This window comes from Giraffa tippelskirchi, chromosome 7, assembly GCF_054371585.1.
Source record: "Giraffa tippelskirchi isolate mGirTip1 chromosome 7, T2T-mGirTip1v1.2.pri, whole genome shotgun sequence".
In the NCBI taxonomy this organism is placed as follows: Eukaryota; Metazoa; Chordata; class Mammalia; order Artiodactyla; family Giraffidae; genus Giraffa; species Giraffa tippelskirchi.
This window is the reverse complement of record NC_137281.1, coordinates 156283200-156296088: the sequence shown is the minus strand read 5'-3', so window position 1 is coordinate 156296088 and position 12889 is coordinate 156283200. Positions and strand designations below refer to the sequence as shown.

The window sequence follows — 12889 nt, the reverse complement described above, 5'->3', positions numbered from 1 at the left end:
ACTCTTTATCTTTAATCCATACAGCTTTTTTCCGATTCTACGGAACTGCTTACATTTCATTAAGCATCTCACAGTTCTGACCTTACCACCCTTTCTTCATAACTGTATGTGTTTTTTCTGTCTTTGTATCATTTAAAACACAACTGATATTTCTCATCCTGCCCGTCCCCTCTTTTGGGTGGAATCCTCCACATCTCTGTTTCCATAGCCCCATCTGCCTACCTTTCTCATATCACTCGTTATACTCTTATCCCTCAATCCTTGGTGGCAGGAAACTCATCTCACTGTATTTTTTGGCCTCAGTACCTAGCAGGATTATCAGCAAGTTATCAGTGCTTAGAGGATATTTGATACACAAATGCATGAAAAAAATAAAAAACACAAGAAGTTAAAACTTGTAACTATAGCTATAGACTATTAGATAGAGAGGGATTTCCAGGTGGCACAGTGGTAATAGAATCCACCTGCCAATTCAGGAGACGCAAGAGACATGGGTATGATCCGTGGGTCAGGAAGATCCACTGAAGGAGGAAATGGCAACCCACTCCAGTATTCTTGCCTGAAAATTCCCTTGGACAGAGGAGCCCTGAAGTCTACATTCCATGGGGTTGCAAAGGATCGGACATAACTAAGCGATGACAGCCACTCTTAGCTTTATCAGATAGAGTGAACAAATTGCCAGACTTATGAATAGCTTATTGCTAAGGACCTACTCTTGTCTGTTCATTAACACTTATCCTCTGCACCTCCTGCTGGACTCAGTAGACAGAAATGATTAATACCCAATAGAATGTTCTACCTGAGCTCTGGGCTATTTTTTTTTTTTTTTTTTTTTTACAATTTCTATTACAAACTTAGCTTGCCCCTAGTCCGAGTTTTCTCTGTTTTAGCTCTAGGCATTGTTTCAAGACCAAAGAATGTCCAATTTGAGTAGAGGTTTGTAGTTTCTCTCCCCACATGAAGAGCCAGCATATGACAACAACAGGAAGTGTTTCAACAGTAGTTGATCACAAAATAGAAGTAATCTTGAGAGCGCATCAATATTGTCAAGAGCTCTTGTGATCATAGGTTAAAAACTGCTTGGATCAGAAGACTAGAAGATATAAGTTTAGAGAATCCATGAGTACTGAAAAATTTGAAAGAAATTGAAACAACAGGGTTTGAGTGTAAAATCTATTTCTTAGGAGCAGAGAAGTGGATATGCTTTTTATTTTCAGCCTCAGACTATCTCCTAAGAAAGTCAACCCAAGACTAGGTGAGAATTGTGTGGCTTCATTCTGTCAAAACATATTGCTACTTATAGGTTTAGGGATGCTGCCAATAAAATACTTCTTCAACCCCCGAGGTTCTACAAGAATAGACTCTTGGATAAGATTATTGCTAACAGCACAAGTGTTGATATAGCCACGAGTTAATAGCTACTGGCAAACAGCAGCCTTTTTTGTTCTGTGTGAATAGTCCTTCCTCTACTAGTCTGCCAAACTAAGCACATTTGGTATGTTTTCAAAGTGGCACACAGGAGGTCAATTCATTAATCATTCTCAAATACAAGGAAACAGAGACTCCTGTCTTGGAAGCCACTGGAAATGTAACCCTTTATGTTTGCAGTTTTAAAGTAGTAGGTGATATTTTCCCTGTAAAAATCCCTTCCTTCCTTTTCTTGCTTCCTCAAGGGCTTATATGCTTCTTATCTCTTTGTGTGAGAATTTAAATGACTGTATCGCCTTTAAGTCGACAGTTGAGTGGAACTGGAGGATAAAAAGGACATTTTTTCTTTAAATCATAATTTATTTTGTTTACCCATAGCGTGTATGAAATACCTGGTTACCTAGAGGGATGGGGTGCGGACGGAGATGGGAGGGAGGTTCAAAAGGAAGGGGGATATATGTATATCTATGGCTGATTCATGTTAAGGTTTGACAGAAAACAACAAAATTCTGTAAAGCAATTATCCTGCAATTAAAAAAATAAACAAATTTAAAAAGATTATTTTTCCAAACTTTCCCCCACTAAGAAGTCATTGCTCTGGGAGCACTGATACACTCAGTGTGTGGCAATTATGTGTCTGTCTATCTTAGGTAATTGGGACAAAAGTGAAAATTCCCCTGATCTCTGAGCTGATCTTGAAAGCCTGGAATTTGGTGGCAGACTGAGTTGGATGGGAAGTCTGGCTCTAACTCTAGCCAACTTTGACACCGTGGGCAACATCTGAAAGCTTTGTTTTCCTCTTCTCTAGACGCATGTAATTACACAGCCTACCTCTCACGGGAGTTGTGAGGCTAACTGTGATAATATATGTAAAATATCTGAGCCCAGGAAGGGCCTCTGAATCTTCTCTTTCTTCTCCACCTCCTCTTTCCTCCCTCATATCTTTTTTTTTCTTCTCTTTCTTCTCTTCTTCCTCCTCTTCTCACCTCTTCCTCCTTTGTTCCCATCGCCCACATCTGAAACACATCCACTAGGAAGTGAGTCATTAATTTATTTGGGTCTCTAAACAAATACAAGGCAAGGGGTTTTTTCTTCTATCCTGAATCCTATTTTCATTGAAAATAAACTCGCTTCTTGTATGGTTTTCTGAGGCTTCAAGCTGGAAAGGACTCCAGGCTTTGGACGACACTGCTGCAATGGGCTCTTTTGTTTGATAGCGGGAATCATACAGCTGAGCGTCTAATGCCGTATCAGATGGAACACACACCAGCCTTCCCTCCCTGCTGTCCGGATTTCTGCAAAACGCCCTGTTTGTTTTGAAGGTTAAAGAGAGTTCTGAGCAGTAATTGGATGCAGAGCATGTAAGCTTGCCCACTTTAGATCTGAGGCTTTCAAAGCCGATCAGGCCACAGAACTCTTGACATTTTGTTTGTTTTTGCTTGAATATGCAACTCAAACATTTAACTGATTTTGAGCCTCCACAATATGTGTGATTTTAATCTTCTTTTAAAAGCATCTCCCTCCACAATTCTACCTGAGCTCTGAGTGTTCAGTGAGCCTGCTGTCCTTAACCTTCTTCGATCCTCTGCCTAAGAGCATATAGCACATGTCTAATCTCAAGCACACTCATTGTTTACAACAAACAAAACTGCTTGGGTGAACAGTTTTCCTTCAGTTAATGCTATCACGTTTCTAGCACTTCCCTCTGCGACTATCTTTTCTTTCTGAAGTTTCCTTGACTTCCCTCACCTTGTATATTCAATGCATGGCCACATTGCTCAAAGTCTAAGTCTAGCTTCTCCTGAGAGATTTTTTTTAAACTAATATCTTGTCCTGGTTAAGTCACATTCAGTTTTGTGTGTGCATGCTCAGTTGCTCAGTTCTGTCCGACTCTGTGATATTTTGTGCTGTAACCCACCAGCATTCTCTGTCCAGGGGATTTTTCAGGCAAGAGTGCTGAAGTGGGTTGCCATTTCCTTCTCCATGGGATCTTCCCAACCCAGGGATTGAAACCATGTCTCCTGCATTGCAGGCAGACTCTTTACCTGCTAAGCCATCAGAGAAGCTGCATCCAGTTACTGGACTACATAACCCAGGTCTAGCCTGGCCCAGGGAGTAAGAATGCCATTACTTTTTCCCATTTCTCTAGGAGCCAGCAGGAGTGGTTTCACATTCAAAGCAGGAAGTGGAAACCACACTTGTCCCAACAAATACCTGGCTGGTCCAAGTGTGATGCCATGTCTTCTCTCATTTTGCTACTGACTTTCAATTTCTCCAAGCATTTCCTCTATTTGCAATTCATTATTTTTTTTTTTAATATATGAGATTACTTTCTTTCCTTTTCTCACCATCACTTTCTAATGCTCATATTATCCCAACTCTTCGTCGCTATCTTTTTCATCTCGTACAGTCATGGTTCTCACAAGATCAAGGTAAAGAAAAGAGACATTTAAATTCTTTTCTTAAACAAACAGAAAAATGACAATCAATGGAAAGCACAGCTCAGTTTAGAAATAAAACTGGACTTTTTTAGGACACCAAACACATTTGGGGCAGGACTTTAGTGATATTTCTATCTCTCTACCTAGTCCCATTAAAAAGCAGAGACGCCACTTTGCTAGCAAAGGTCTCTCTAGTCAAAGCTATGTATGGTTTTTCCAGTAGTCATGTATGGATGTGAGAGTTGGACCATAAAGAAGGCTGAGCACCAAAGAGTTGATGCTTTTAAACTGTGGTGCTGGAGAAGACTCTTCAGAGTCTCTTAGACAGCAAAGAGGTCAAACCAGTCAATCCTAAAAGAAATCAACCCTGAATATTCATTGGAAGAACTGTTGCTGAAGCTGAAACTTCAATACTTTGGCCACCTGATGTGAAGAGCCTACTTGTTCATTCTACTCCCTTCTAAAATACAAACAAACAAACAAACAAACAGAAAAACACATCTGACTCTGATTCTAGGAAAAATTGAGGGGAGGGGAGGAGGAGAAGGAGGCAACAAAGGATGAGATGGTTGGATGGCATCATTAACTTGATGCACATGAGTTTGAACAAACTCTGGGAGATAATGAAGGACAAGAAAGCCTGGTGTGCTGCAGTCCATGGGGTCACAAAAAGTTGGACACGACTGAGGGGCTGAACAACCACCTAGCCCCAAACACAGTACCAGACACACAGTGGGAGCTTCATATCTGATGAGTGGATAACTGGATGGTCTCCTTTTCTTAAAATCAGCCCCCAACACAAGCTCCATGGCAAGTTTTGCCATATGTGTGATGATTTCATATTAGGACAAGATTGCATTGACTTGGGACAATTTGAGGGATGTTTTCCACTTGTAAATTGAATTATGTATAATTTTATGTGTAATAGTCATAAGGCACATCCATACATTAAGAGTAACACTTTAATGGATAAGTCTAAATATTGTGTCCTGGGCCTTCCCTGGCAGTGCAGTGGTTAAGACTCTTGCTTCCAATGCAGGGGTCAAGGGCTTGATTTCTGAGTGGGGAACTAAAATTCCACATGCCTTGCAGTGTGGCCAAAAAAAATGTGTCCACACAAAGTGGCAATATCTAGGATTCAGCCTCCCTGAACAGAACTGTGGGAGGTGAAACAGCAACTTCAAGGCTGGAGGCCTCACCCCCCAGGGCTCTTTTGCATTCAGTGAGGTTGGTTCCAGATGCCCTGAATTTTTAGCTCTCACAGTCACCAGTTACAGGGCTAAGAAGAAGCGCCTAAACCACTCCAGACCTTAGTTTCACCATCCATACAATGATAAGCATTAAAAACTACCTAAACTAGATGATTTATTTTAAAGGTCCTCTGTATGTCAGTGTTTAATTTATTTACCCATGAGTTAGTATATGTAATGCACTTATAACAATATAAGTTAACATATAACTTAACAATATAATATTAGCTTGTGTCATAATTTGTAGTAGTTTTAAGAATTACTGAGGTGGCTTCATATGCTTGCTACCCACACAAGAAGCAGTATCCTTTGTAAATAGCTGTTGCTCAATAATTAGGAAGAGCTCCAATTCTTGAGATGAGCACATGACTTTATTTTCCTGGTTCATAGTAATTACACAACATTTTTGCAAGAAATTGTGCTTTTCGTTTTCAAAGTTGTTTTCATTGCTTGTGGGGAATCAACAAAGGCCCCAACTTTTCCCCATCACATTGTTCCCAAGAATAGAAAGTAAATTCCAAAACTCTCACTGTGCTCTAGAAAATGCACAGAGATTGTATTTTCATGAGAAACTGCACATTTTCTGGGACCTTCATATGTTTTCTAATAACCACAAAGCTTAAAGACATTCTTGAAGTGGGTGCAGTAGGAGAGGAAGCCGGAATGAAAAATCTCTGAGTGTTGTTGCTTGTGGGTGGTCTATTTTCCCCCTGGGACCCCACCCTTCTCCTCCAGAGTTGCCAACTGCATTTTTATAAAGGGAAAATAACCTCCAGGGTGGCGTTTTTCTCCCCCAAATGTGAAAAAAGCCATGTCTAGATGAGAACAATTTCTAGACTGTTCCAATGAGTGAGAAGGAAGGGTTTCTTTTTTGTTCTTTCCTGGAGGCACTTCTCCATTCTGCTACTAAACCAAAGTGGTGAGGCAGTGATAAGAAGGGGTAACTGCATTCATTTAGCTACTCATCAAATACTCACTGAGGATTCATTATGGACCAGGAAACAAAGTGTAGCACTGAAGGGAAAGAAAAGGATTCTGCCAAGCAATGATTTCTTGGATCGCGGCACCAATGGCACAGTCAATAGAAGGGAAAAAAAAAACCAAAAAAAAAAAATAGACAAATTGAACCCAATGGAAATTTTAAAATCTGTGCATCAAAAAAATAATATCAGAAAAATAAAAGGCAACTTACAGAATGGGAAAAATATTTGCAAATCATGTAACCAATAAGAGATTAATATACAAAATATAACAAGAGCTCCTAAAATTCAACAATAAGAGACAAGCTGATTAAAAAATGGTCAAAGGATTGAATAGCCATTTCTACAAATGGCCAATGAAAAGATCAATGGAACATCATTGATAATTAAGGAAATGCAAATCAAAATGACAGTGAGAGAACACGTTGTCAACACAAATAGGCACATGCCATAGGTTCTTGCCATCTACCTCTGTAAGGATTAAATCTTGGGCCGCTACAGCTGCTGACCTTCAACACTCTCTGAAGAGTTCAGGGTGGAGGGCAGAAACAAGACACTCTATTCTGGGAAAGCTGGCAGGACAAGTGTTCAGATAGATATTCTCAGGAGATGATTTTATGAGCCCAATTCTTATATCTTCTCATATCTTGAAATCTAGAAAAGAATTAAAATTATTCATGGTGACAACTGTTTCTGTGACTAGCAGAAGCTTCACAAGACCTTTCTAAAGTTTCTAAACATAAACTTTCTAAAACACAAACGTGCTTGATTACAGGTACGCCCCCTTTACCAAAATCACATATATACAGTCCTTAGCCTGTACCTCTTTAGAATGGTTTCTGAGTTATCTGAGGTGCTGCCTCCCAGGCTGTGGTCCCCATATTGACCCAAATAAAACTTAACTTGCAATTCTCATGTTGTGCATTTTTGTCTTTAGTCAACAACCTCATACTCACTAGGATGGCTATTATTTATTAAAAGAAGAAAGAAAATATTAATTATTGGCAAGAATGTAGAGAAATCAAAATCTTCGTTCATTGTTAGTGGGAATGTAACGTGGTATAGCTCTTACAGCAAACATATGGCTGTTATTCAAAAAATCAAAAATATAATCACCATGTTACCCGCCAATTTCACTTCTGGCTATATATCCAAAGGAACTGAAAGCGGGGTCTCAAAGAGCTATTTTGTACATCAATGTTCATAGCAGCATTATTCACAGTAACTAAAATCTGGAAGCAACCCAGTTGCCTATCAACAGATGAATGGATAAGCAAAATGTGGTATATACATACAATGGAACATTATTCAGCCTTTAAAAGGAAGGAAACTCTGACATATGCTACAACATGGAAGAAAATCTTGCGGACATTATGTTAAGTGAAATAAGCCAGTCACAAGAAGACAAACACTGTATCAATCTACTTATATGAGATAGTTAGAGTAGCCAAAATCATAGAGACAGGATGTAGAACCATTGTTGCCAAATGCTGGGAGTGGAGAGAATAGGGAATTATTGTTTAGTGGATATAGAGTTTCCACTTTACAAGATGAAAAGCGCTACAAAAATGGATGGTGGTGACGTTTGCACAACATTACGAATGCATTTAGCTCCACTGAACTGTGTACTTAAAATGGTTAAGGTGGTAAATTTTATGTTCTGTGCATTTTACCACAATAAATAGATTTTAAAAAGAAATGAGCACCTGGATTCTAAGCAGTACTTTCAGGTAGCTGACAATGCTCATCACCTCATACAGGAAGGATTAGTTAGGCTGGTAGATAACAGCTTCATATAGTCCCTGTTCAGCTTGAGAAAATACTGGAATTTTCATGCAGTCAGCAGACTGGAACTCATATAAAGGGATTTTGCTGAATATTGGGTTATCAGAATGGGCATATACAGGCCAGTCTATGTGCTCAAAATATAACTGTATTAATAAGTAGTGAGGGATAAATGAAGTCATGATGCAGGCAGTACAGTGTAGGAGATAAGAAAATGGACCTTAATGCTGCACTGAATATAATTTTAATTTCCATCCTCAAAATTTACCAGCTATTTGACTTTGAACAAATTTTTTAACCTCTCTGAGCTTGTGTTCCTATCTGTGAAATGGACATAATAGCACTATCTACCAGATAGGGTAGTTGTGAAAATGGAATGAATCAATCCTTTAAAAAGTGCCTGGACCAAAGGATGACGCAGAGTTAAGTGCTAATTCTGTCTGATGTTATTATAATGAATGACAGACAATAGGACATGTTTCTGGTGGAAGAAAGCCAGACATGCAAAAGAGAACCCTAGGGAGACTCGGGATCTAAAAGTAAAGGAATGAGCTGATAAAAGAGTATGAAAGAGAGACAGAGAGGAAGAACGAGACTATCTAGAGTTAACTGTGTTGTGGAAGCCAGTGGAGAAAACATTTCCCAGTAGTGTTTAATATGGGCAAGTGATGACACGCAGCTCAAGTACAATGCAGTGTTGTCTTTGGATTGGTCATCACTGATATTTTCAGTGGAATGTTTATATTTTCAGCAGATGACCACTGTCAGAGGGCTGACAGTGAATACAGGACAAAGATGAAATACCCACATTGTCCTCTCAAGAAGTTTGACCACGTGTGGAAGGAGGGAGAGAGGTTAAGGTGTAGTTGGAGGGATACCGGAAGTGGAGAGATGATTTTTTTTGTTATTATTGTTAAGCATTGTTGCTTTTAGTATGAATCCTGCTGCTGCTGCTGCTAAGTCACTTCAGTCGTGTCCGACTCTGTGCGACCCCATAGATGGCAGCCCACCAGGCTCCTCTGTCCCTGGGATTCTCCAGGCAAGAATACTGGGGTGGGTTGCCATTTCCTATGCTTATAAAGCATGGAGCAAGCAAGTTTGGAAATACATGAAAGAGAAGAAATATATCAAGCAAGATTCCAGATAAGGAAGAAATGAGAATATTTTTGCTCTCAGTGACAACAGAAAAATGCCTAGAACATCTGCTTTCCGTACGCTATCCGCCCCAACCCAAATTCCTAACAAGGTTGGTACAGTCCGTATTTTGAGATTTATGTACTCACATCTGACATCAAGGGCTTCTCTGGTGGCTTAGTCGGTAAAGCATCTGCCTGCTATGCAGGAGAACTGGATTCGATTCCTTGGTTGGGCAGTTCCCCTGGAGAAGGAAATGACAACCCACTCCAGTATTCTTGCCTGGGGAATCCCATGGACAGAGCCTGGGGGTTACAGTCCATGGGGTCGCAAGAGTCGGGCACAGTTAAACCACCACCACCACGTCTGACATCAGACCAAGGGGAATCCACACACTTTGCCTCTCCCTCTATTCCTACCACTTTATTCTGTGCTGCCCAATCAGGTGGCTATTTAAATAAACATCTAAATTAAATTGACATGTCAGTTTCTCAGTCCCACTAAGTCATTTTTCAAGCCTGTTGGTGTCCTGTGCTGCCCATGGTAGGGAACATTTTCCTTGTCACAAGAAGTTCCCTTGCACAGTGCTGTTCTACGGGTCGAAATGAACCCCATTTCTCCCTGGGGTTTATCATGAAGAGGAGCTCCTAATGCTGCTTGGATCTTCACCCTGTTGACCTTGAACCCTGGGAGCATGGTCATTGATAGCTTGCTCCTCACTGGGCTCAGAATCTTTTGCTAGTTCTCACTGCAGTCTCCCTTTGCCTCTCCATCTTTAACGGCACCTTCGGTTACCTTCATTCCTCTTGGAATCTTCCCCATTTGCCTTAAAGAATCTGGTAAAACTTGGTAAATGCTCTCCTGCTCCTGGAATTTGGAAACTCTGTTTACACTGTCCTCTTTCCTGAGCCCCAAATTGTCTCCACAGAATATACTCCCTCCACCTTCAGAACCTACCCCTGTGCCTCTTCCATTTGAAACCAAAGGCAACATCATAAATGCACTTTGGTTTCAGATGGATCAGCGGCCACAGCATTTTATGTGTGTAACATGGACAAGGTTCTTACCCTGGCAGAGCTTCATTTACCTCATGGGTGAAGTGGGGTTGAAATGGTACCTACTTCAGTGGGTTTTATGAGCATGACATAACATAGATTTGCCAAATCAGTGGGATGCCCAGCAAATCCCACACTGGCCTTCCTTCCCTTTCTCCTTCCCTCCCTCTCTCTTTCTTCCTTCCTTCCTTCTCTTCCCCTTTCCTTCTTTTCTTTATTTCTTCCTCCATCCCTTTGCTCCTTCTTTGGATCGTTGCCTCTCTCTTTTTCTCTTTCACCTTCATTGTATTTGATTGCAAACATGGAACACTTGAGTATGCAGTAGCTTAAGAGAATACGGGGTTGCTATTTGCTCTACAGCATGGGTTTCCCTTGTGGCTCAGCTGGTAAAGAATCCGCCTGCAATGCAGGAGACCTGGGTTCCATCCCTGGGTTGGGAAGATCCCCTGGAGAAGGGAAAGGCTACCCACTCCAGTATTCTGGCCTGGAAAATTCCATGGACTCTATAGTCCATGGAGTCGCAAAGAGTCGAACATGACTGAGCGACTTTCACTTTCACTACAGCGTGGCAGCTGGAGGTAGGGCGAAGCCAGCTGTGGTCCCCTGGCTGGAGGACCCAGAGCCCTGGCCTCCATGATTTCTTAGTCTTTCCTCCACGCTCCCACCATTGCTGCTGCATGGCCAGTCACCGCCACTGTGATGCACTCTGAAAGAAGAGAAAGAGCCAGCTCTCCTTACTTGAGTGAGGAGGGAAAAGGTTTTCCTGGAAATACCAAGGAATGTCAACGTTTGGCTTAAGCTGTCCTCCCTTCACTGTAGAGAAAAGCAGGAGAGAATGTGGTGAAGCAAGACAACCTATGGACTCTTCCCAAGGGTGAAATAAGAGCTCCTGTGTGCCCAGTTTTCTTCCCCACCCTCTTCCCTGTAGCTTCTGTGTCTTTCACGGAAGTTCTGATCACTCATTCTGAGTACAAATTCCAATAGCCCTTGTGCCTTCCCCCAGTTTCTTTGGGAAGCTCACTTCACTCACTTGTGATTTTAAGCTGATATTTTCTACAATTCACAAGGTAGACTCAACAATATATAACTAACAGCTTGATTTAAGGTGTGTTTCCATCTGAATGTAGCCACTGTTATAGCCTCTGGAATCCACAGCTCTTCACATGTTCTTCAAAAAATATAATCAATATCCATGTAGTTAGTTTTTCTCCACAAAGTCAGAGACTTTGCAAACTTGAGTGTGTAGACTTTACATGTTCAAATCCGACCTGCTTAACACAGAGCATAATGCAATAACATAAAAAGCTCTTTTTATAGACAGAGGATCAACAAATACCATTCTGAAATAATTTGTCTTCTTTAAATCTTTTCCCTTTTTCATATTTGTGATACTCACTTTTAACCTAAGTCAGGTCTGTGTATGACTGTTTCTAATACTCGTTTGAATGCATATACACATATTTGTTGGTCTATTCATATGTCATATTCTTGAAATGGTAAAAATTCCTACTCATTGGTAACTTTTTCATGTTTTATGGGTTTCTTTATTCTCATAATTCCACTGTCCACTATTTCAAAAGAAGAAAATATTAAGAAAAGGTGCATAGATCAGGGACACTTTGATACATTAAACATTCTTTAACCTGGGGATCCTGTGAGTAATGTCAAAACTTACAGTATCATAAATAGTCTCATGGTAATGTTGAACATAAATATTGCACATAAAGTCAAGACTCCTGAGTCAGGCATTCTGAAGACCCACCATACTTTTAACTTAAGCAGTACCAATGCTAGAGTTATGAACATCTGTTTGCAACAGTTTTCCATTAAGGGTTATTTCTTTTACAAGCAAAATCTGAAGTAAAAGTCACGTGCTGACCATTACGTCATGCCTCAGACTTTCTACACCTCAGTGAGGCACAAGGTTACATGGACTTATCCCTCTCCAATAAACTCTTCATAAAAGCTGTTCCATTTCACTCACAGTGGACCTTCCTGGAGGTTGTGTGTGGAAGAAGGACATTTCAGACAGACCCCTTACAATGGACATTGTATTTTTAATACAGCTTTAAAATAAGATCTGTTCATTTTGAATAGAATCCACTAAGCAATCTTTATTGGAGTAAGGGGAAGCAAAACAATTTGAATCCAAATAAAGCGAAACAGCCTCGAAACAAGTGTGAGTCACAAAGCACTTGGGAAGGGGGCTGATGCTCAGAACCACAGGTCACATATTGGCTTACGTTTATCCTCTGAGTTTCCACGGGAGAAGCTTTTCTGAAGCAAAGGATTATCTGCCCAACAAAAGCACACATTAGATATGAAGGCAGTTTGCCTTTCGGTGACATATTGGCTTTTTGAGAGAAAACCACCTAATCAGTGCTATGAGCCAAGTAGAGACGGGAAAGCTTTAAGGCCAAAACACAGAATTTGGAGTTTTGATTCTCAGACTCTTAATATTGTGATCATTGGAGTCATTTAAACTGGCTAAAAACTCAGTTTTAGTAGTTAAAAAATAAAACCAGAAACACTGTGGTGGTTTAGGATTGTTCCATTATTACAGCAAGTAATGACCTGGGCCTATAGAGGTGCTTTGTGAAATGTAAACTCTCTAAAATGACTGTTTTATGATTCTTTAAACAGTCTGTAAGAGGAAAATAAGTGACGTTTTAAACAGTAAAAAATCTAGATTTTATTTAGCTGCTAATTTAAATAAACCACTAAATAGTAAATTTTAGATAATCAAATATTGAATAAAATATTAAGATGCTCATTGCAGAATTTCAAATACTGATGGTTTCCCAATAACTGAGAAG

At 40.3% G+C, this 12889-nt stretch overlaps 1 long non-coding RNA gene across 5 annotated transcripts in view; it reads right to left on the bottom strand.

Annotated features, from left to right (window-relative positions):
* Positions 1-12889, bottom strand: part of LOC145515871 (uncharacterized) — a 44063-nt gene that overhangs the window by 22416 nt on the left and 8758 nt on the right. For 2 of the 5 annotated variants that reach the window (XR_014061082.1, XR_014061083.1), the window contains exons 2-4: positions 11104-11241; positions 9168-9262; positions 6569-6753 (exon numbers count right to left, since the gene is read on the bottom strand). This is a non-coding gene — a long non-coding RNA (uncharacterized LOC145515871). Of the gene's footprint in view, positions 1-6568; positions 6754-9167; positions 9263-11103; positions 11342-11469; positions 11642-12316; positions 12368-12889 lie in introns of all 5 variants that reach the window. The other 3 variants (XR_014061080.1, XR_014061079.1, XR_014061081.1) reach the window with 3 other exon arrangements.